This window comes from Anopheles funestus, unplaced genomic scaffold (genome assembly GCF_943734845.2).
Source record: "Anopheles funestus unplaced genomic scaffold, idAnoFuneDA-416_04 scaffold_8_ctg1, whole genome shotgun sequence".
Taxonomy (NCBI): domain Eukaryota; kingdom Metazoa; phylum Arthropoda; class Insecta; order Diptera; family Culicidae; genus Anopheles; species Anopheles funestus.
The window spans coordinates 25117-48505 of NW_026045349.1; the positions used below are offsets into that span (position 1 = coordinate 25117).

Below are 23389 nucleotides of genomic sequence, written 5' to 3' on the forward strand. Positions count from 1 at the left end.
CAAGACACCTAAGCCAAGACACTTTAGCCAAGACACATTAGCCAAGACACCTTAGCCAAGACACCTTAGCCAAGACACATTAGCCAAGACACCTTAGCCAAGACACCTTAGCCAAGACACATTAGAAAAGACACCTTAGTCAAGACACCTTAGCCGAGACACATTAGCCAAGACACCTAAGCCAAGACACTTTAGCCAAGACACATTAGCCAAGACACCTTAGCCAAGACACCTTAGCCAAGACACATTAGCCAAGACACCTTAGCCAAGACACCTTAGCCGAGACACATTAGCCAAGACACCTAAGCCAAGACACTTTAGCCAAGACACATTAGCCAAGACACCTTAGCCAAGACACCTTAGCCAAGACACATTAGCCAAGACACATTAGCCAAGACACCTTAGCCAAGACACCTTAGCCAAGACACATTAGCCAAGACACATTAGCCAAGACACCTTAGCCAAGACACATTAGCCAAGACACATTAGCCAAGACACCTTAGCCAAGACACCTTAGCCAAGACACCTTAGCCAAGACACTTTAGCCAAGACACATTAGCCAAGACACCTTAGCCGAGACACATTAGCCAAGACACCTTACCCAAGACACATTAGCCAAGACACATTAGCCGAGACACATTAGCCAAGACACCTTAGCCAAGACACCTTAGCCAAGACACCTTAGCCAAGACACCTTAGCCAAGACACATTAGCCAAGACACATTAGCCAAGACACCTTAGCCAAGACACCTTAGACAAGACACTTTAGCCAAGACACCTTAGCCAAGACACCTTAGCCGAGACACATTAGCCAAGACACCTTAGCCAAGACACATTAGCCAAGACACATTAGCCGAGACACATTAGTCAAGACACCTTAGCCAAGACACATTAGCCAAGACACCTTAGCCATGACACCTTAGCCAAGACACATTAGCCGAGACACATTAGCCAAGACACCTTAGCCAAGACACCTTAGCCAAGACACCTTAGCCAAGACACATTAGCCAAGACACATTAGCCAAGACACCTTAGCCAAGACACCTTAGCCAAGACACCTTAGCCAAGACACTTTAGCCAAGACACCTTAGCCAAGACACATTAGCCAAGACACATTAGCCAAGACACCTTACCCAAGACACATTAGCCAAGACACATTAGCCGAGACACATTAGCCAAGACACCTTAGCCAAGACACATTAGCCAAGACACATTAGCCAAGACACCTTAGCCAAGACACCTTAGCCAAGACACCTTAGCCAAGACACTTTAGCCAAGACACATTAGCCAAGACACCTTAGCCGAGACACATTAGCCAAGACACCTTACCCAAGACACATTAGCCAAGACACATTAGCCGAGACACATTAGCCAAGACACCTTAGCCAAGACACCTTAGCCAAGACACCTTAGCCAAGACACCTTAGCCAAGACACATTAGCCAAGACACATTAGCCAAGACACCTTAGCCAAGACACCTTAGCCAAGACACTTTAGCCAAGACACCTTAGCCAAGACACCTTAGCCGAGACACATTAGCCAAGACACCTTAGCCAAGACACATTAGCCAAGACACATTAGCCGAGACACATTAGTCAAGACACCTTAGCCAAGACACATTAGCCAAGACACCTTAGCCATGACACCTTAGCCAAGACACATTAGCCGAGACACATTAGCCAAGACACCTTAGCCAAGACACATTAGCCAAGACACCTTAGCCAAGACACCTTAGCCAAGACACCTTAGCCAAGACACATTAGCCAAGACACCTTAGCCAAGACACCTTAGCCGAGACACCTTAGCCGAGACACATTAGCCAAGACACCTTAGCCAAGACACCTTAGCCAAGACACCTTAGCCAAGACACCTTAGCCAAGACACCTTAGCCAAGACACATTAGCCAAGACACATTAGCCAAGACACCTTAGCCAAGACACCTTAGCCAAGACACATTAGCCGAGACACATTAGCCAAGACACCTTAGCCAAGACACCTTAGCCAAGACACCTTAGCCAAGACACCTTAGCCAAGACACCTTAGCCAAGACACATTAGCCAAGACACTTTAGCTGAGACACATTAGCCAAGACACCTTAGCCAAGACACCTTAGCCAAGACACCTTAGCCAAGACACCTTAGCCAAGACACTTTAGCCAAGACACATTAGCCAAGACACCTTAGCCAAGACACCTTAGCCGAGACACATTAGCCAAGACACCTAAGCCAAGACACATTAGCCAAGACACTTTAGCCAAGACAAATTAGCCGAGACACATTAGCCAAGACACATTAGCCAAGACACATTAGCCAAGACACCTTAGCCAAGACACCTTAGCCAAGACACCTTAGCCAAGACACCTTAGCCAAGACACATTAGCCAAGACACCTTAGCCAAGACACATTAGCCAAGACACATAAGCCAAGACACATTAGCCAAGACACATTAGCCAAGACACCTTAGCCAAGACACATTATCCAAGACACATTAGCCAAGACACATTAGCCAAGACACATTAGCCAAGACACCTTAGCCAAGACATCTTAGCCAAGACACATTAGCCAAGACATCTTAGCCAAGACACCTTAGCCAAGACACCTTAGCCGAGACACATTAGCCAAGACACCTTAGCCAAGACACCTTAGCCGAGATATATTAGCCAAGACACCTAAGCCAAAACACTTTAGCCAAGACACATTAGCCAAGACACCTTAGCCAAGACACCTTAGCCGAGATATATTATCCAAGACACCTAAGCCAAAACACTTTAGCCAAGACACATTAGCCAAGACACCTTAGCCAAGACACCTTAGCCAAGACACATTAGCCAAGACACCTTAGCCAAGACACCTTAGCCAAGACACATTAGCCAAGACACCTTAGCCAAGACACCTTAGCCGAGACACATTAGCCAAGACACCTAAGCCAAGACACTTTAGCCAAGACACATCAGCCAAGACACCTTAGCCAAGACACCTTAGCCAAGACACATTAGCCAAGACACATTAGCCAAGACACCTTGGCCAAGACACCTTAGCCAAGACACATTAGCCAAGACACATTAGCCAAGACACCTTAGCCAAGACACCTTAGCCAAGACACATTAGCCAAGACACCTTAGCCAAGACACCTTAGCCAAGACACCTTAGCCAAGACACTTTAGCCAAGACACATTAGCCAAGACACCTTAGCCGAGACACATTAGCCAAGACACCTTAGCCAAGACACATTAGCCAAGACACATTAGCCAAGACACCTTAGCCAAGACACCTTAGCCAAGACACCTTAGCCAAGACACTTTAGCCAAGACACATTAGCCAAGACACCTTAGCCGAGACACATTAGCCAAGACACCTTAGCCAAGACACATTAGCCAAGACACATTAGCCGAGACACATTAGCCAAGACACCTTAGCCAAGACACATTAGCCAAGACACCTTAGCCAAGACACCTTAGCCAAGACACATTAGCCGAGACACATTAGCCAAGACACCTTAGCCAAGACACCTTAGCCAAGACACCTTAGCCAAGACACCTTAGCCAAGACACATTAGCCAAGACACCTTAGCCAAGACACCTTAGCCAAAACACCTAAGCCAAGACACTTTAGCCAAGACACATTAGCCAAGACACCTTAGCCAAGACACCTTAGCCAAGACACATTAGCCAAGACACCTTAGCCAAGACACCTTAGCCGAGACACATTAGCCAAGACACCTAAGCCAAGACACTTTAGCCAAGACACATTAGCCAAGACACCTTAGCCAAGACACCTTAGCCAAGACACATTAGCCAAGACACATTAGCCAAGACACCTTGGCCAAGACACCTTAGCCAAGACACATTAGCCAAGACACCTTAGCCAAGACACCTTAGCAGAGACACATTAGCCAAGACACATTAGCCAAGACACCTTAGCCAAGACACCTTAGCCAAGACACCTTAGCCAAGACACTTTAGCCAAGACACATTAGCCAAGACACCTTAGCCGAGACACATTAGCCAAGACACCTTAGCCAAGACACATTAGCCAAGACACATTAGCCGAGACACATTAGCCAAGACACCTTAGCCGAGACACATTAGCCAAGACACCTTAGCCAAGACACCTTAGCCAAGACACATTAGCCGAGACACATTAGCCAAGACACCTTAGCCAAGACACCTTAGCCAAGACACCTTAGCCAAGAGACTTTAGCCAAGACACATTAGCCAAGACACCTTAGCCAAGACACCTTAGCCAAGACACCTTAGCCGAGACACATTAGCCAAGACACCTTAGCCAAGACACCTTAGCCGAGACACATTAGCCAAGACACCTAAGCCAAGACACTTTAGCCAAGACACATTAGCCAAGACACCTTAGCCAAGACACCTTAGCCAAGACACATTAGCCAAGACACCTTAGCCAAGACACATTAGCCAAGACACATTAGCCAAGACACATTAGCCAAGACACATTAGCCGAGACACATTAGCCAAGACACCTTAGCCAAGACACCTTAGCCAAGACACATTAGCCGAGACACATTAGCCAAGACACCTTAGCCAAGACACCTAAGCCAAGACACCTTAGCCAAGACACCTTTGCCAAGACACATTAGCCAAGACACTTTAGCCAAGACACATTAGCCAAGACACCTTAGCCAAGACACCTAAGCCAAGACACATTAGCCAAGACACCTTAGTCAAGACACCTTAGCCAAGACACATTAGCCGAGACACCTTAGCCAAGACACCTTAGCCAAGACACCTTAGCCAAGACACCGTAGCCAAGACACCTTAGCCAAGACACATTAGCCAAGACACATTAGCCAAGACACCTTAGCCAAGACACATTAGCCAAGACACCTTAGCCAAGACACCTTAGCCGAGACACATAAGCCAAGACACCTTAGCCAAGACACTTTAGCCAAGACACATTAGCCAAGACACCTTAGCCAAGACACCTTAGCCAAGACACATTAGTCAAGACACATTAGCCAAGACACCTTAGCCAAGACACCTTAGCCAAGACACATTAGCCAAGACACATTAGCCAAGACACCTTAGCCAAGACACATTAGCCAAGACACATTAGCCAAGACACCTTAGCCAAGACACCTTAGCCAAGACACCTTAGCCAAGACACTTTAGCCAAGACACATTAGCCAAGACACCTTAGCCGAGACACATTAGCCAAGACACCTTAGCCAAGACACCTTAGCCAAGACACCTTAGCCAAGACACATTAGCCAAGACATATTAGCCAAGACACATTAGTTTAGACACCTTAGCCAAGACACTTTAGCCAAGACACATTAGCCAAGACACCTTAGCCAAGACACCTTAGCCGAGACACATTAGCCAAGACACTTTAGCCAAGAAACATTAGCCAAGACACCTTAGCCGAGACACATTAGCCAAGACACTTTAGCCAAGACACCTTAGCCGAGACACATTAGCCAAGACACCTTAGCCAAGACACCTTAGCCAAGACACCTTAGCCAAGACACCTTAGCCAAGACACTTTAGCCGAGACACATTAGCCAAGACACCTTAGCCAAGACACTTTAGCCAAGACACATTAGCCAAGACACATTAGCCAAGACACCTTAGCCAAGACACCTCAGCCAAGACACTTTAGCCAAGACACATTAGCCAAGACACCTTAGCCAAGACACCTTAGCCAAGACACATTAGAAGAGACACATTAGCCAAGACACTTTAGCCAAGACACATTAGCCAAGACACCTTAGCCAAGACACCTAAGCCAAGACACATTAGCCAAGACACCTTAGTCAAGACACCTTAGCCAAGACACATTAGCCGAGACACCTTAGCCAAGACACCTTAGCCAAGACACCTTAGCCAAGACACCGTAGCCAAGACACCTTAGCCAAGACACATTAGCCAAGACACATTAGCCAAGACACCTTAGCCAAGACACATTAGCCAAGACACCTTAGCCAAGACACCTTAGCCGAGACACATAAGCCAAGACACCTTAGCCAAGACACTTTAGCCAAGACACATTAGCCAAGACACCTTAGCCAAGACACCTTAGCCAAGACACCTTAGCCAAGACACATTAGCCAAGACACCTTAGCCAAGACACCTTAGCCAAGACACATTAGCCAAGACACATTAGCCAAGACACCTTAGCCAAGACACATTAGCCAAGACACATTAGCCAAGACACCTTAGCCAAGACACCTTAGCCAAGACACCTTAGCCAAGACACTTTAGCCAAGACACCTTAGCCAAGACACTTTAGCCAAGACACATTAGCCAAGACACCTTAGCCAAGACACCTTAGCCAAGACACATTAGCCAAGACACCTTAGCCAAGACACATTAGCCAAGACACATTAGCCAAGACACCTTAGCCAAGACACCTTAGCCGAGACACATAAGCCAAGACACCTTAGCCAAGACACTTTAGCCAAGACACATTAGCCAAGACACCTTAGCCAAGACACCTTAGCCAAGACACATTAGTCAAGACACATTAGCCAAGACACCTTAGCCAAGACACCTTAGCCAAGACACATTAGCCAAGACACATTAGCCAAGACACCTTAGCCAAGACACATTAGCCAAGACACATTAGCCAAGACACCTTAGCCAAGACACCTTAGCCAAGACACCTTAGCCAAGACACTTTAGCCAAGACACATTAGCCAAGACACCTTAGCCGAGACACATTAGCCAAGACACATTAGCCAAGACACCTTAGCTAAGACACCTTAGCCAAGACACCTTAGCCAAGACACCTTAGCCGAGACACATTAGTTTAGACACCTTAGCCAAGACACTTTAGCCAAGACACATTAGCCAAGACACCTTAGCCAAGACACCTTAGCCGAGACACATTATCCAAGACACTTTAGCCAAGAAACATTAGCCAAGACACCTTAGCCGAGACACATTAGCCAAGACACTTTAGCCAAGACACCTTAGCCGAGACACATTAGCCAAGACACCTTAGCCAAGACACCTTAGCCAAGACACCTTAGCCAAGACACCTTAGCCAAGACACTTTAGCCGAGACACATTAGCCAAGACACCTTAGCCAAGACACTTTAGCCAAGACACATTAGCCAAGACACATTAGCCAAGACACCTTAGCCAAGACACCTCAGCCAAGACACTTTAGCCAAGACACATTAGCCAAGACACCTTAGCCAAGACACCTTAGCCAAGACACATTAGAAGAGACACATTAGCCAAGACACATTAGCCAAGACACCTTAGCCAAGACACCTTAGCCAAGACACATTAGCCAAGACACCTTAGCCAAGACACATTAGCCAAGACACCTTAGCCAAGACACTTTAGCCAAGACACATTAGCCAAGACACATAAGCCGAGACACATTAGCCAAGACACATTAGCCAAGACACCTTAGCCAAGACACATAAGCCAAGACACCTTAGCCAAGACACCTTAGCCAAGACACCTTAGCCAAGACACATTAGCCGAGACACCTTAGCCAAGACACCTTAGCCAAGACACCTTAGCCAAGACACCTTAGCCAAGACACCTTAGCCAAGACACCTTAGCCAAGACACCTTAGCCAAGACACATTAGCCGAGACACATTAGCCAAGACACCTTAGCCAAGACACCTTAGCCAAGACACCTTAGCCAAGACACCTTAGCCAAGACACCTTAGCCAAGACACATTAGCCAAGACACCTTAGCCAAGACACCTTAGCCAAGACACCTTAGCCGAGACACATTAGCCAAGACACCTTAGCCAAGACACCTTAGCCGAGACACATTAGCCAAGACACCTAAGCCAAGACACTTTAGCCAAGACACATTAGCCAAGACACCTTAGCCAAGACACCTTAGCCAAGACACATTAGCCAAGACACCTTAGCCAAGACACATTAGCCAAGACACATTAGCCAAGACACATTAGCCAAGACACATTAGCCGAGACACATTAGCCAAGACACCTTAGCCAAGACACATTAGCCGAGACACATTAGCCAAGACACCTTAGCCAAGACACCTTAGCCAAGACACCTTAGCCAAGACACCTTAGCCAAGACACCTTAGCCAAGACACATTAGCCAAGACACTTTAGCCAAGACACATTAGCCAAGACACCTTAGCCAAGACACCTTAGCCAAGACACATTAGCCAAGACACCTTAGTCAAGACACCTTAGCCAAGACACATTAGCCAAGACACTTTAGCCGAGACACATTAGCCAAGACACCTTAGCCAAGACACCTTAGCCAAGACACATTAGCCAAGACACCTTAGCCAAGACACCTTAGCCAAGACACCTTAGCCAAGACACCTTAGCCAAGACACATTAGCCAAGACACATTAACCAAGACACCTTAGCCAAGACACCTTAGCCGAGACACATTAGCCAAGACACCTAAGCCAAGACACTTTAGCCAAGACACATTAGCCAAGACACCTAAGCCAAGACACCTTAGCCAAGACACATTAGCCAAGACACATTAGCCAAGACACCTTAGCCAAGACACCTTAGCCAAGACACATTAGCCAAGACACATTAGCCAAGACACCTTAGCCAAGACACATTAGCCAAGACACATTAGCCAAGACACCTTAGCCAAGACACCTTAGCCAAGACACATTAGCCAAGACACCTTAGCCAAGACACCTTAGCCAAGACACCTTAGCCAAGACACCTTAGCCAAGACACCTTAGCCAAGACACATTAGCCAAGACACTTTAGCCAAGACACATTAGCCAAGACACCTTAGCCAAGACACATTAGCCAAGACACATTAGCCAAGACACCTTAGTCAAGGCACCTTAGCCAAGACACATTAGCCGAGACACATTAGCCAAGACACCTTAGCCAAGACACATTATCCAAGACACCTTAGCAAAGACACCTTAGCCAAGACACATTAGCCAAGACACATTAGCCAAGACACCTTAGCCAAGACACCTTAGCCGAAGCACATTAGCCAAGACACCTAAGCCAAGACACTTTAGCCAAGACACATTAGCCAAGACACCTTAGCCAAGACACCTTAGCCAAGACACATTAGCCAAGACACCTTAGCCAAGACACCTTAGCCAAGACACATTAGAAAAGACACCTTAGTCAAGACACCTTAGCCGAGACACATTAGCCAAGACACCTAAGCCAAGACACTTTAGCCAAGACACATTAGCCAAGACACCTTAGCCAAGACACCTTAGCCAAGACACATTAGCCAAGACACCTTAGCCAAGACACCTTAGCCGAGACACATTAGCCAAGACACCTAAGCCAAGACACTTTAGCCAAGACACATTAGCCAAGACACCTTAGCCAAGACACCTTAGCCAAGACACATTAGCCAAGACACATTAGCCAAGACACCTTAGCCAAGACACCTTAGCCAAGACACATTAGCCAAGACACATTAGCCAAGACACCTTAGCCAAGACACATTAGCCAAGACACATTAGCCAAGACACCTTAGCCAAGACACCTTAGCCAAGACACCTTAGCCAAGACACTTTAGCCAAGACACATTAGCCAAGACACCTTAGCCGAGACACATAAGCCAAGACACCTTACCCAAGACACATTAGCCAAGACACATTAGCCGAGACACATTAGCCAAGACACCTTAGCCAAGACACCTTAGCCAAGACACCTTAGCCAAGACACCTTAGCCAAGACACATTAGCCAAGACACATTAGCCAAGACACCTTAGCCAAGACACATTAGCCAAGACACATTAGCCAAGACACCTTAGCCAAGACACCTTAGCCAAGACACCTTAGCCAAGACACTTTAGCCAAGACACATTAGCCACGACACCTTAGCCGAGACACATTAGCCAAGACACCTTAGCCAAGACACATTAGCCAAGACACATTAGCCGAGACACATTAGTCAAGACACCTTAGCCAAGACACATTAGCCAAGACACCTTAGCCATGACACCTTAGCCAAGACACATTAGCCGAGACACATTAGCCAAGACACCTTAGCCAAGACACATTAGCCAAGACACCTTAGCCAAGACACCTTAGCCAAGACACATTAGCCAAGACACATTAGCCAAGACACCTTAGCCAAGACACCTTAGCCGAGACACCTTAGCCGAGACACATTAGCCAAGACACCTTAGCCAAGACACCTTAGCCAAGACACCTTAGCCAAGACACCTTAGCCAAGACACCTTAGCCAAGACACATTAGCCAAGACACATTAGCCAAGACACCTTAGCCAAGACACCTTAGCCAAGACACATTAGCCGAGACACATTAGCCAAGACACCTTAGCCAAGACACCTTAGCCAAGACACCTTAGCCAAGACACCTTAGCCAAGACACCTTAGCCAAGACACATTAGCCAAGACACTTTAGCTGAGACACATTAGCCAAGACACCTTAGCCAAGACACCTTAGCCAAGACACCTTAGCCAAGACACCTTAGCCAAGACACCTTAGCCAAGACACTTTAGCCAAGACACATTAGCCAAGACACCTTAGCCAAGACACCTTAGCCGAGACACATTAGCCAAGACACCTAAGCCAAGACACATTAGCCAAGACACTTTAGCCAAGACAAATTAGCCGAGACACATTAGCCAAGACACATTAGCCAAGACACATTAGCCAAGAAACCTTAGCCAAGACACCTTAGCCAAGACACCTTAGCCAAGACACCTTAGCCAAGACACATTAGCCAAGACACCTTAGCCAAGACACATTAGCCAAGACACATAAGCCAAGACACATTAGCCAAGACACATTAGCCAAGACACCTTAGCCAAGACACATTATCCAAGACACATTAGCCAAGACACATTAGCCAAGACACATTAGCCAAGACACCTTAGCCAAGACATCTTAGCCAAGACACATTAGCCAAGACATCTTAGCCAAGACACCTTAGCCAAGACACCTTAGCCGAGACACATTAGCCAAGACACCTTAGCCAAGACACCTTAGCCGAGATATATTAGCCAAGACACCTAAGCCAAAACACTTTAGCCAAGACACATTAGCCAAGACACCTTAGCCAAGACACCTTAGCCAAGACACATTAGCCAAGACACCTTAGCCAAGACACCTTAGCCGAGACACATTAGCCAAGACACCTAAGCCAAGACACTTTAGCCAAGACACATCAGCCAAGACACCTTAGCCAAGACACCTTAGCCAAGACACATTAGCCAAGACACATTAGCCAAGACACCTTGGCCAAGACACCTTAGCCAAGACACATTAGCCAAGACACATTAGCCAAGACACATTAGCCAAGACACCTTAGCCAAGACACATTAGCCAAGACACCTTAGCCAAGACACCTTAGCCAAGACACCTTAGCCAAGACACTTTAGCCAAGACACATTAGCCAAGACACATTAGCCAAGACACCTTAGCCGAGACACATTAGCCAAGACACCTTAGCCAAGACACATTAGCCAAGACACATTAGCCAAGACACCTTAGCCAAGACACCTTAGCCAAGACACCTTAGCCAAGACACTTTAGCCAAGACACATTAGCCAAGACACCTTAGCCGAGACACATTAGCCAAGACACCTTAGCCAAGACACATTAGCCAAGACACATTAGCCGAGACACATTAGCCAAGACACCTTAGCCAAGACACATTAGCCAAGACACCTTAGCCAAGACACCTTAGCCAAGACACATTAGCCGAGACACATTAGCCAAGACACCTTAGCCAAGACACCTTAGCCAAGACACCTTAGCCAAGACACCTTAGCCAAGACACATTAGCCAAGACACCTTAGCCAAGACACCTTAGCCAAGACACCTTAGCCAAGACACATTAGCCGAGACACATTAGCCAAGACACCTTAGCCAAGACACCTTAGCCAAGACACCTTAGCCAAGACACCTTAGCCAAGACACTTTAGCCAAGACACATTAGCCGAGACACATTAGCCAAGACACCTTAGCCAAGACACCTTAGCCAAGACACATTAGCCAAGACACCTTAGCCAAGACACCTTAGCCGAGACACATTAGCCAAGACACCTAAGCCAAGACACTTTAGCCAAGACACATTAGCCAAGACACCTTAGCCAAGACACCTTAGCCAAGACACATTAGCCAAGACACATTAGCCAAGACACCTTGGCCAAGACACCTTAGCCAAGACACATTAGCCAAGACACCTTAGCCAAGACACCTTAGCAGAGACACATTAGCCAAGACACATTAGCCAAGACACCTTAGCCAAGACACCTTAGCCAAGACACCTTAGCCAAGACACTTTAGCCAAGACACATTAGCCAAGACACCTTAGCCGAGACACATTAGCCAAGACACCTTAGCCAAGACACTTTAGCCAAGACACATTAGCCGAGACACATTAGCCAAGACACCTTAGCCGAGACACATTAGCCAAGACACCTTAGCCAAGACACCTTAGCCAAGACACATTAGCCGAGACACATTAGCCAAGACACCTTAGCCAAGACACCTTAGCCAAGACACCTTAGCCAAGACACCTTAGCCAAGAGACTTTAGCCAAGACACATTAGCCAAGACACCTTAGCCAAGACACCTTAGCCAAGACACCTTAGCCGAGACACATTAGCCAAGACACCTTAGCCAAGACACCTTAGCCGAGACACATTAGCCAAGACACCTAAGCCAAGACACTTTAGCCAAGACACATTAGCCAAGACACCTTAGCCAAGACACCTTAGCCAAGACACATTAGCCAAGACACCTTAGCCAAGACACATTAGCCAAGACACATTAGCCAAGACACATTAGCCAAGACACATTAGCCGAGACACATTAGCCAAGACACCTTAGCCAAGACACCTTAGCCAAGACACATTAGCCGAGACACATTAGCCAAGACACCTTAGCCAAGACACATTAGCCGAGACACCTTAGCCAAGACACCTTAGCCAAGACACCTTAGCCAAGACACCGTAGCCAAGACACCTTAGCCAAGACACATTAGCCAAGACACATTAGCCAAGACACCTTAGCCAAGACACATTAGCCAAGACACCTTAGCCAAGACACCTTAGCCGAGACACATAAGCCAAGACACCTTAGCCAAGACACTTTAGCCAAGACACATTAGCCAAGACACCTTAGCCAAGACACCTTAGCCAAGACACATTAGTCAAGACACATTAGCCAAGACACCTTAGCCAAGACACCTTAGCCAAGACACATTAGCCAAGACACATTAGCCAAGACACCTTAGCCAAGACACATTAGCCAAGACACATTAGCCAAGACACCTTAGCCAAGACACCTTAGCCAAGACACCTTAGCCAAGACACTTTAGCCAAGACACATTAGCCAAGACACCTTAGCCGAGACACATTAGCCAAGACACCTTAGCCAAGACACCTTAGCCAAGACACCTTAGCCAAGACACATTAGCCAAGACACATTAGCCAAGACACCTTAGCCAAGACACATTAGCCAAGACACATTAGCCAAGACACCTTAGCCAAGACACCTTAGCCAAGACACCTTAGCCAAGACACTTTAGCCAAGACACATTAGCCAAGACACCTTAGCCGAGACACATTGGCCAAGACACCTTAGCCAAGACACATTAGCCAAGACACATTAGCCAAGACACCTTAGCCAAGACACCTTAGCCAAGACACCTTATCCAAGACACCATAGCCAAGACACCTTAGCCAAGACACCTTAGCCAAGACACATTAGCCAAGACACATTAGCCGAGACACATTAGCCAAGACACCTTAGCCAAGACACCTTAGCCAAGACACCTTAGCCAAGACACCTTAGCCAAGACACCTTAGCCAAGACACATTAGCCAAGACACCTTAGCCAAGACACCTTAGCCAAGACACCTTAGCCGAGACACATTAGCCAAGACACCTTAGCCAAGACACCTTAGCCGAGACACATTAGCCAAGACACCTAAGCCAAGACACTTTAGCCAAGACACATTAGCCAAGACACCTTAGCCAAGACACCTTAGCCAAGACACATTAGAAAAGACACCTTAGCCAAGACACATTAGCCAAGACACATTAGCCAAGACACATTAGCCGAGACACATTAGCCAAGACACCTAAGCCAAGACACTTTAGCCAAGACACATTAGCCAAGACACCTTAGCCAAGACACCTTAGCCAAGACACATTAGCCTAGACACCTTAGCCAAGACACATTAGCCAAGACACATTAGCCAAGACACATTAGCCAAGACACATTAGCCAAGACACCTTAGCCAAGACACATTAGCCAAGACACCTTAGTCAAGACACCTTAGCCAAGACACCTTAGCCGAGACACATTAGCCAAGACACCTTAGCCAAGACACCTTAGCCAAGACACCTTAGCCAAGACACATTAGCCAAGACACATTAGCCGAGACACATTAGCCAAGACACCTTAGCCAAGACACATTAGCCAAGACACATTAGCCAAGACACCTTAGCCGAGACACATTAGCCAAGACACCTTAGCCAAGACACCTTAGCCAAGACACCTTAGCCAAGACACCTTAGCCAAGACACTTTAGCCAAGACACATTAGCCAAGACACCTTAGCCGAGACACATTAGCCAAGACACCTTAGCCAAGACACCTTAGCCAAGACACCTTAGCCAAGACACATTAGCCAAGACACATTAGCCAAGACACCTTAGCCAAGACACATTAGCCAAGACACATTAGCCAAGACACCTTAGCCAAGACACCTTAGCCAAGACACCTTAGCCAAGACACTTTAGCCAAGACACATTAGCCAAGACACCTTAGCCGAGACACATTGGCCAAGACACCTTAGCCAAGACACATTAGCCAATACACATTAGCCAAGACACCTTAGCCAAGACACCTTAGCCAAGACACCTTAGCCAAGACACCATAGCCAAGACACCTTAGCCAAGACACATTAGCCAAGACACATTAGCCAAGACACCTTAGCCAAGACACCTTAGCCAAGACACATTAGCCAAGACACCTTAGCCAAGACACCTTAGCCAAGACACATTCGCCAACACACATTAGCCGAGACACATTAGCCAAGACACCTTAGCCAAGACACATTAGCCAAGACACCTTAGCCAAGACACCTTAGCCAAGACACATTAGCCGAGACACATTAGCCAAGACACCTTAGCCAAGACACCTTAGCCAAGACACATTAGCCTAGATACATTAGCCAAGACACATTAGCCAAGACACCTTAGCCAAGACACCTTAGCCAAGACACCTTAGCCAAGACACCTTAGCCAAGACACATTAGCCAAGACACCTTAGCCAAGACACATTAGCCAAGACACCTTAGCCAAGACACCTTAGCCAAGACACATTAGCCAAGACACCTTAGCCAAGACACCTTAGCCAAGACACCTTAGCCAAGACACATTAGCCAAGACACATTTGCCAAGACACATTAGCCAAGACACCTTAGCCAAGACACCTTAGCCAAGACACATTAGCCAAGACACCTTAGCCAAGACACCTTAGCCAAGACACATTAGCCAAGACACATTAGCCAAGACACCTTAGCCAAGACACCTTAGCCAAGACACATTAGCCAAGACACCTTAGCCAAGACACCTTAGCCAAGACACATTAGCCAAGACACATTAGCCGAGACACATTAGCCAAGACACCTTAGCCAAGACACATTAGCCAAGACACCTTAGCCAAGACACCTTAGCCAAGACACATTAGCCGAGACACATTAGCCAAGACACCTTAGCCAAGACACCTTAGCCAAGACACATTAGCCTAGATACATTAGCCAAGACACATTAGCCAAGACACCTTAGCCAAGACACCTTAGCCAAGACACCTTAGCCAAGACACCTTAGCCAAGACACATTAGCCAAGACACCTTAGCCAAGACACCTTAGCCAAGACACATTAGCCAAGACACCTTAGCCGAGACACATTAGCCAAGACACCTTAGCCAAGACACATTAGCCAAGACACCTTAGCCAAGACACCTTAGCCAAGACACATTAGCCAAGACACCTTAGCCAAGACACCTTAGCCAAGACACCTTAGCCAAGACACCTTAGCCAAGACACCTTAGCCAAGACACATTAGCCAAGACACCTTAGCCAAGACACCTTAGCCAAGACACATTAGCCAAGACACATTAGCCAAGACACCTTAGCCAAGACACCTTAGCCAAGACACATTAGCCAAGACACATTAGCCAAGACACCTTAGCCAAGACACCTTAGCCAAGACACATTAGCCAAGACACCTTAGCCAAGACACCTTAGCCAAGACACATTAGCCAAGACACATTAGCCAAGACACCTTAGCCAAGACACCTTAGCCAAGACACCTTAGCCAAGACACTTTAGCCAAGACACATTAGCCAAGACACATTAGCCAAGACACATTAGCCAAGACACCTTAGCCAAGACACCTTAGCCAAGACACATTAGCCAAGACACCTTAGCCAAGACACCTTAGCCAAGACACCTTAGCCAAGACACCTTAGCCAAGACACCTTAGCCAAGACACATTAGCCAAGACACATTAGCCAAGACACCTTAGCCGAGACACCTTAGCCAAGACACCTTAGCCAAGACACCTTAGCCAAGACACTTTAGCCAAGACACATAAGCCAAGACACCTTAGCCGAGACACATTAGCCAAGACACACTAGCCAAGACACCTTAGCCAAGACACCTTAGCCAAGACACATTAGCCAAGACACATAAGCCAAGACACCTTAGCCAAGACACATTAGCCAAGACACATTAGCCAAGACACCTCAGCCGAGACACATTAGCCAAGACACCTAAGCCAAGACACTTTAGCCAAGACACATTAGCCAAGACACATTAGCCGAGACACATTAGCCAAGACACCTTAGCCAAGACACTTTAGCCAAGACACATTAGCCAAGACACCTTAGCCAAGACACATTAGCCGAGACACATTAGCCAAGACACCTTAGCCAAGACACCTAAGCCAAGACACCTTAGCCAAGACACCTTAGCCAAGACACGTTAGCCAAGACACCTTAGCCAAGACACATTAGCCAAGACACATTAGCCAAGACACCTTAGCCAAGACACATTAGCCAAGACACATTAGCCAAGACACCTTAGCCGAGACACATTAGCCAAGACACCTAAGCCAAGACACTTTAGCCAAGACACATTAGCCAAGACACATTAGCCGAGACACATTAGCCAAGACACCTTAGCCAAGACACATTAGCCAAGACACCTTAGCCAAGACACCTTAGCCAAGACACATTAGCCAAGACACCTTAGCCAAGACACATTAGCCAAGACACATTAGCCAAGACACATTAGCCAAGACACATTAGCCAAGACACATTAGCCAAGACACCTTAGCCGAGACACATTAGCCAAGACACCTAAGCCAAGACACTTTAGCCAAGACACATTAGCCAAGACACATTAGCCGAGACACATTAGCCAACACACCTTAGCCAAGACACATTAGCCAAGACACCTTAGCCAAGACACCTAAGCCAAGACACCTTAGCCAAGACACCTTTGCCAAGACACATTAGCCAAGACACTTTAGCCAAGACACCTTAGCCAAGACACCTAAGCCAAGACACATTAGCCAAGACACCTTAGCCAAGACACCTTAGCCAAGACACATTAGCTGAGACACCTTAGCCAAGACACCTTAGCCAAGACACATTAGCCGAGACACATTAGCCAAGACACCTTAGCCAAGACACCTTAGCCAAGACACCTTAGCCAAGACACCTTAGCCAAGAGACTTTAGCCAAGACACAATAGCCAAGACACCTTAGCCAAGACACCTTAGCCAAGACACCTTAGCCGAGACACATTAGCCAAGACACCTTAGCCAAGACACCTTAGCCGAGACACATTAGCCAAGACACCTAAGCCAAGACACTTTAGCCAAGACACATTAGCCAAGACACCTTAGCCAAGACACCTTAGCCAAGACACATTAGCCAAGACACCTTAGCCAAGACACATTAGCCAAGACACATTAGCCAAGACACATTAGCCAAGACACATTAGCCAAGACACCTTAGCCAAGACACATTAGCCGAGACACATTAGCCAAGACACCTTAGCCAAGACACCTTAGCCAAGACACCTTAGCCAAGACACATTAGCCAAGACACATTAGCCAAGACACCTTAGCCAAGACACATTAGCCAAGACACCTTAGCCAAGACACCTTAGCCAAGACACCATAGCCAAGACACCTTAGCCAAGACACATTAGCCAAGACACATTAGCCAAGACACATTAGCCAAGACACCTTAGCCAAGACACCTTAGCCAAGACACCTTAGCCAAGACACATTAGCCAAGACACCTTAGCCAAGACACATTAGCCAAGACACATTAGCCAAGACACATTAGCCAAGACACATTAGCCAAGACACATTAGCCAAGACACATTAGCCGAGACACCTTAGCCAAGACACATTAGCCAAGACACCTTAGCCAAGACACCTTAGCCAAGACACATTCGCCAAGACACATTAGCCGAGACACATTAGCCAAGACACCTTAGCCAAGACACATTAGCCAAGACACCTTAGCCAAGACACCTTAGCCAAGACACATTAGCCGAGACACATTAGCCAAGACACCTTAGCCAAGACACCTTAGCCAAGACACATTAGCCTAGATACATTAGCCAAGACACATTAGCCAAGACACCTTAGCCAAGACACCTTAGCCAAGACACCTTAGCCAAGACACCTTAGCCGAGACACATTAGCCAAGACACCTTAGCCAAGACACATTAGCCAAGACACCTTAGCCAAGACACCTTAGCCAAGACACATTAGCCAAGACACCTTAGCCAAGACACCTTAGCCAAGACACCTTAGCCAAGACACATTAGCCAAGACACATTAGCCAAGACACCTTAGCCGAGACACATTAGCCAAGACACCTTACCCAAGACACATTAGCCAAGACACCTTAGCCAAGACACCTTAGCCAAGACACATTAGCCAAGACACCTTAGCCAAGACACCTTAGCCAAGACACCTTAGCCAAGACACCTTAGCCAAGACACCTTAGCCAAGACACATTAGCCAAGACACCTTAGCCAAGACACCTTAGCCAAGACACATTAGCCAAGACACATTAGCCAAGACACCTTAGCCAAGACACATTAGCCAAGACACATTAGCCAAGACACCTTAGCCAAGACACCTTAGCCAAGACACATTAGCCAAGACACCTTAGCCAAGACACCTTAGCCAAGACACATTAGCCAAGACACATTAGCCAAGACACCTTAGCCAAGACACCTTAGCCAAGACACCTTAGCCAAGACACTTTAGCCAAGACACATTAGCCAAGACACATTAGCCAAGACACCTTAGCCAAGACACCTTAGCCAAGACACATTAGCCAAGACACATTAGCCAAGACACCTTAGCCAAGACACCTTAGCCAAGACACCTTAGCCAAGACACTTTAGCCAAGACACATTAGCCAAGACACATTAGCCAAGACACATTAGCCAAGACACCTTAGCCAAGACACCTTAGCCAAGACACATTAGCCAAGACACCTTAGCCAAGACACCTTAACCAAGACACCTTAGCCAAGACACCTTAGCCAAGACACCTTAGCCAAGACACATTAGCCAAGACACCTTAGCCGAGACACCTTAGCCAAGACACCTTAGCCAAGACACCTTAGCCAAGACACTTTAGCCAAGACACATTAGCCAAGACACCTTAGCCGAGACACATTAGCCAAGACACACTAGCCAAGACACCTTAGCCAAGACACCTTAGCCAAGACACATTAGCCAAGACACATAAGCCAAGACACCTTAGCCAAGACACATTAGCCAAGACACATTAGCCAAGACACCTCAGCCGAGACACATTAGCCAAGACACCTAAGCCAAGACACTTTAGCCAAGACACATTAGCCAAGACACATTAGCCGAGACACATTAGCCAAGACACCTTAGCCAAGACACTTTAGCCAAGACACATTAGCCAAGACACCTTAGCCAAGACACATTAGCCGAGACACCTAAGCCAAGACACCTTAGCCAAGACACCTTAGCCAAGACACGTTAGCCAAGACACCTTAGCCAAGACACATTAGCCAAGACACATTAGCCAAGACACATTAGCCAAGACACATTAGCCAAGACACCTTAGCCAAGACACATTAGCCAAGACACATTAGCCAAGACACCTTAGCCGAGACACATTAGCCAAGACACCTAAGCCAAGACACTTTAGCCAAGACACATTAGCCAAGACACATTAGCCGAGACACATTAGCCAAGACACCTTAGCCAAGACACATTAGCCAAGACACCTTAGCCAAGACACCTTAGCCAAGACACATTAGCCAAGACACCTTAGCCAAGACACATTAGCCAAGACACATTAGCCAAGACACATTAGCCAAGACACATTAGCCAAGACACATTAGCCAAGACACCTTAGCCGAGACACATTAGCCAAGACACCTAAGCCAAGACACTTTAGCCAAGACACATTAGCCAAGACACATTAGCCGAGACACATTAGCCAACACACCTTAGCCAAGACACATTAGCCAAGACACCTTAGCCAAGACACCTTAGCCGAGACACATTAGCCAAGACACCTAAGCCAAGACACTTTAGCCAAGACACATTAGCCAAGACACCTTAGCCAAGACACCTTAGCCAAGACACCTTAGCCAAGACACCTTAGCCAAGACACATTAGCCAAGACACCTTAGTCAAGACACCTTAGCCAAGACACATTAGCCGAGACACATTAGCCAAGACACCTTAGCCAAGACACATTAGCCAAGACACCTTAGCCGAGACACATTAGCCAAGACACCTTAGCCGAGACACCTTAGCCAAGACACATTAGCCAAGACACCTTAGCCAAGACACCTTAGCCAAGACACCTTAGCCGAGACACATTAGCCAAGACACCTTAGCCAAGACACATTAGCCGAGACACATTAGCCAAGACACCTAAGCCAAGACACTTTAGCCAAGACACATTAGCCAAGACACCTTAGCCAAGACACCTTAGCCAAGACACATTAGCCGAGACACATTAGCCAAGACACATTAGCCAAGACACCTTAGCCAAGACACCTTAGCCAAGACACCTTAGCCAAGACACCTTAGCCAAGACACATTAGCCTAGATACATTAGCCAAGACACATTAGCCAAGACACCTTAGCCAAGACACCTTAGCCAAGACACCTTAGCCAAGACACCTTAGCCAAGACACATTAGTCAAGACACCTTAGCCGAGACACCTTAGCCAAGACACCTTAGCCAAGACACATTAGCAAAGACACCTTAGCCAAGACACCTTAGCCAAGACACATTAGCCAAGACACCTTAACCAAGACACCTTAGCCAAGACACCTTAGCCGAGACACATTAGCCAAGACACCTTAGCCAAGACACCTTAGCCAAGACACCTTAGCCAAGACACATTAGCCAAGACACCTTAGCCAAGACACATTAGCCAAGACACCTTAGCAAAGACACCTTAGCCAAGACACTTTAGCCAAGACACCTTAGCCAAGACACCTTAGCCAAGACACCTTAGCCGAGACACATTAGCCAAGACACCTTAGCCAAGACACCTTAGCCAAGACACCTTAGCCAAGACACATTAGCAAAGACACCTTAGCCAAGACACCTTAGCCAAGACACCTTAGCCGAGACACATTAGCCAAGACACCTTAGCCAAGACACCTTAGCCAAGACACATTAGCCAAGACAAATTAGCCAAGACACCTTAGCCAAGACACCTTAGCCAAGACACATTAGCCAAGACACATTAGCCAAGACACCTTAGCCAAGACACATTAGCCAAGACACATTAGCCAAGACACCTTAGTCTAGACACCTTAGCCAAGACACCTTAGCCAAGACACTTTAGCCAAGACACATTAGCCAAGACACCTTAGCCGAGACACATTAGCCAAGACACCTTAGCCAAGACACCTTAGCCAAGACACATTAGCCAAGACACATTAGCCAAGACACATTAGCCAAGACACCTTAGCCAAGACACATTAGCCAAGACACCTTAGCCAAGACACCTTAGCCAAGACACCTTAGCCAAGACACCTTATCCAAGACACTTTAGCCAAGACACATTAGCCAAGACACCTTAGCCGAGACACATTAGCCAAGACACCTTAGCCAAGACACCTTAGCCAAGACACCTTAGCCAAGACACATTAGCCAAGACACATTAGCCAAGACACCTTAGCAGAGACACATTAGCCAAGACACATTAGCCAAGACACCTTAGCCAAGACACCTTAGCCAAGACACATTAGCCAAGACACCTTAGCCAAGACACCTTAGCCGAGACACATTAGCCAAGACACCTAAGCCAAGACACTTAAGCCAAGACACATTAGCCAAGACACCTTAGCCAAGACACCTTAGCCAAGACACATTAGCCAAGACACATTAGCCAAGACACCTTAGCCAAGACACCTTAGCCAAGACACATTAGCCAAGACACATTAGCCAAGACACCTTAGCCAAGACACATTAGCCAAGACACATAAGCCAAGACACCTTAGCCAAGACACCATAGCCAAGACACCTTAGCCAAGACACTTTAGCCAAGACACATTAGCCAAGACACCTTAGCCGAGACACATTAGCCAAGACACCTTAGCCAAGACACCTTAGCCAAGACACCTTAGGCAAGACACATTAGCCAAGACACATTAGCCAAGACACCTTAGCCAAGACACATTAGCCAAGACACATTAGCCAAGACACATTAGCCAAGACACCTTAGCCAAGACACCTTAGCCAAGACACCTTATCCAAGACACTTTAGCCAAGACACATTAGCCAAGACACCTTAGCCAAGACACATTAGCCAAGACACATTAGCCAAGACACCTTAGCCAAGACACATTAGCCAAGACACCTTAGCCAAGACACATTAGCCAAGACACCTTACCCAAGACACCTTAGCCAAGACACCTTAGGCAAGACACATTAGCCAAGACACATTAGCCAAGACACCTTAGCCAAGACACATTAGCCAGGACACATTAGCCAAGACACATTAGCCAAGACACCTTAGCCAAGACACCTTAGCCAAGACACCTTATCCAAGACACCTTAGCCAAGACACATTAGCCAAGACATCTTAGCCAAGACACATTAGCCAAGACACATTAGCCAAGACACCTTAGTCTAGACACCTTAGCCAAGACACCTTAGCCAAGACACATTAGCCAAGACACCTTAGCCGAGACACATTAGCCAAGACACCTTAGCCAAGACACCTTAGCCAAGACACCTTAGCCAAGACACCTTAGCCAAGACACATTAGCCAAGACACATTAGCCAAGACACCTTAGCCAAGACACATTAGCCAAGACACCTTAGCCAAGACACATTAGCCAAGACACATTAGCCAAGACACCTTAGCCAAGACACC

At 47.1% G+C, this 23389-nt stretch overlaps 2 long non-coding RNA genes across 2 annotated transcripts in view; both read right to left on the minus strand.

Moving 5' to 3' along the window:
• The window catches only part of LOC125774441 (uncharacterized), a 51449-nt gene that overhangs the window by 23905 nt on the left and 4155 nt on the right, over nt 1–23389 (minus strand). The gene's annotated exons all lie outside the window — the stretch shown is intronic.
• LOC125774449 (uncharacterized) lies at nt 784–23389 on the minus strand. The gene is made up of 3 exons (XR_007420907.1): nt 23137–23389; nt 18867–19804; nt 784–1128 (listed from the first exon to the last, which is right to left on the minus strand). It is a non-coding gene; the product is annotated as an uncharacterized LOC125774449 (long non-coding RNA).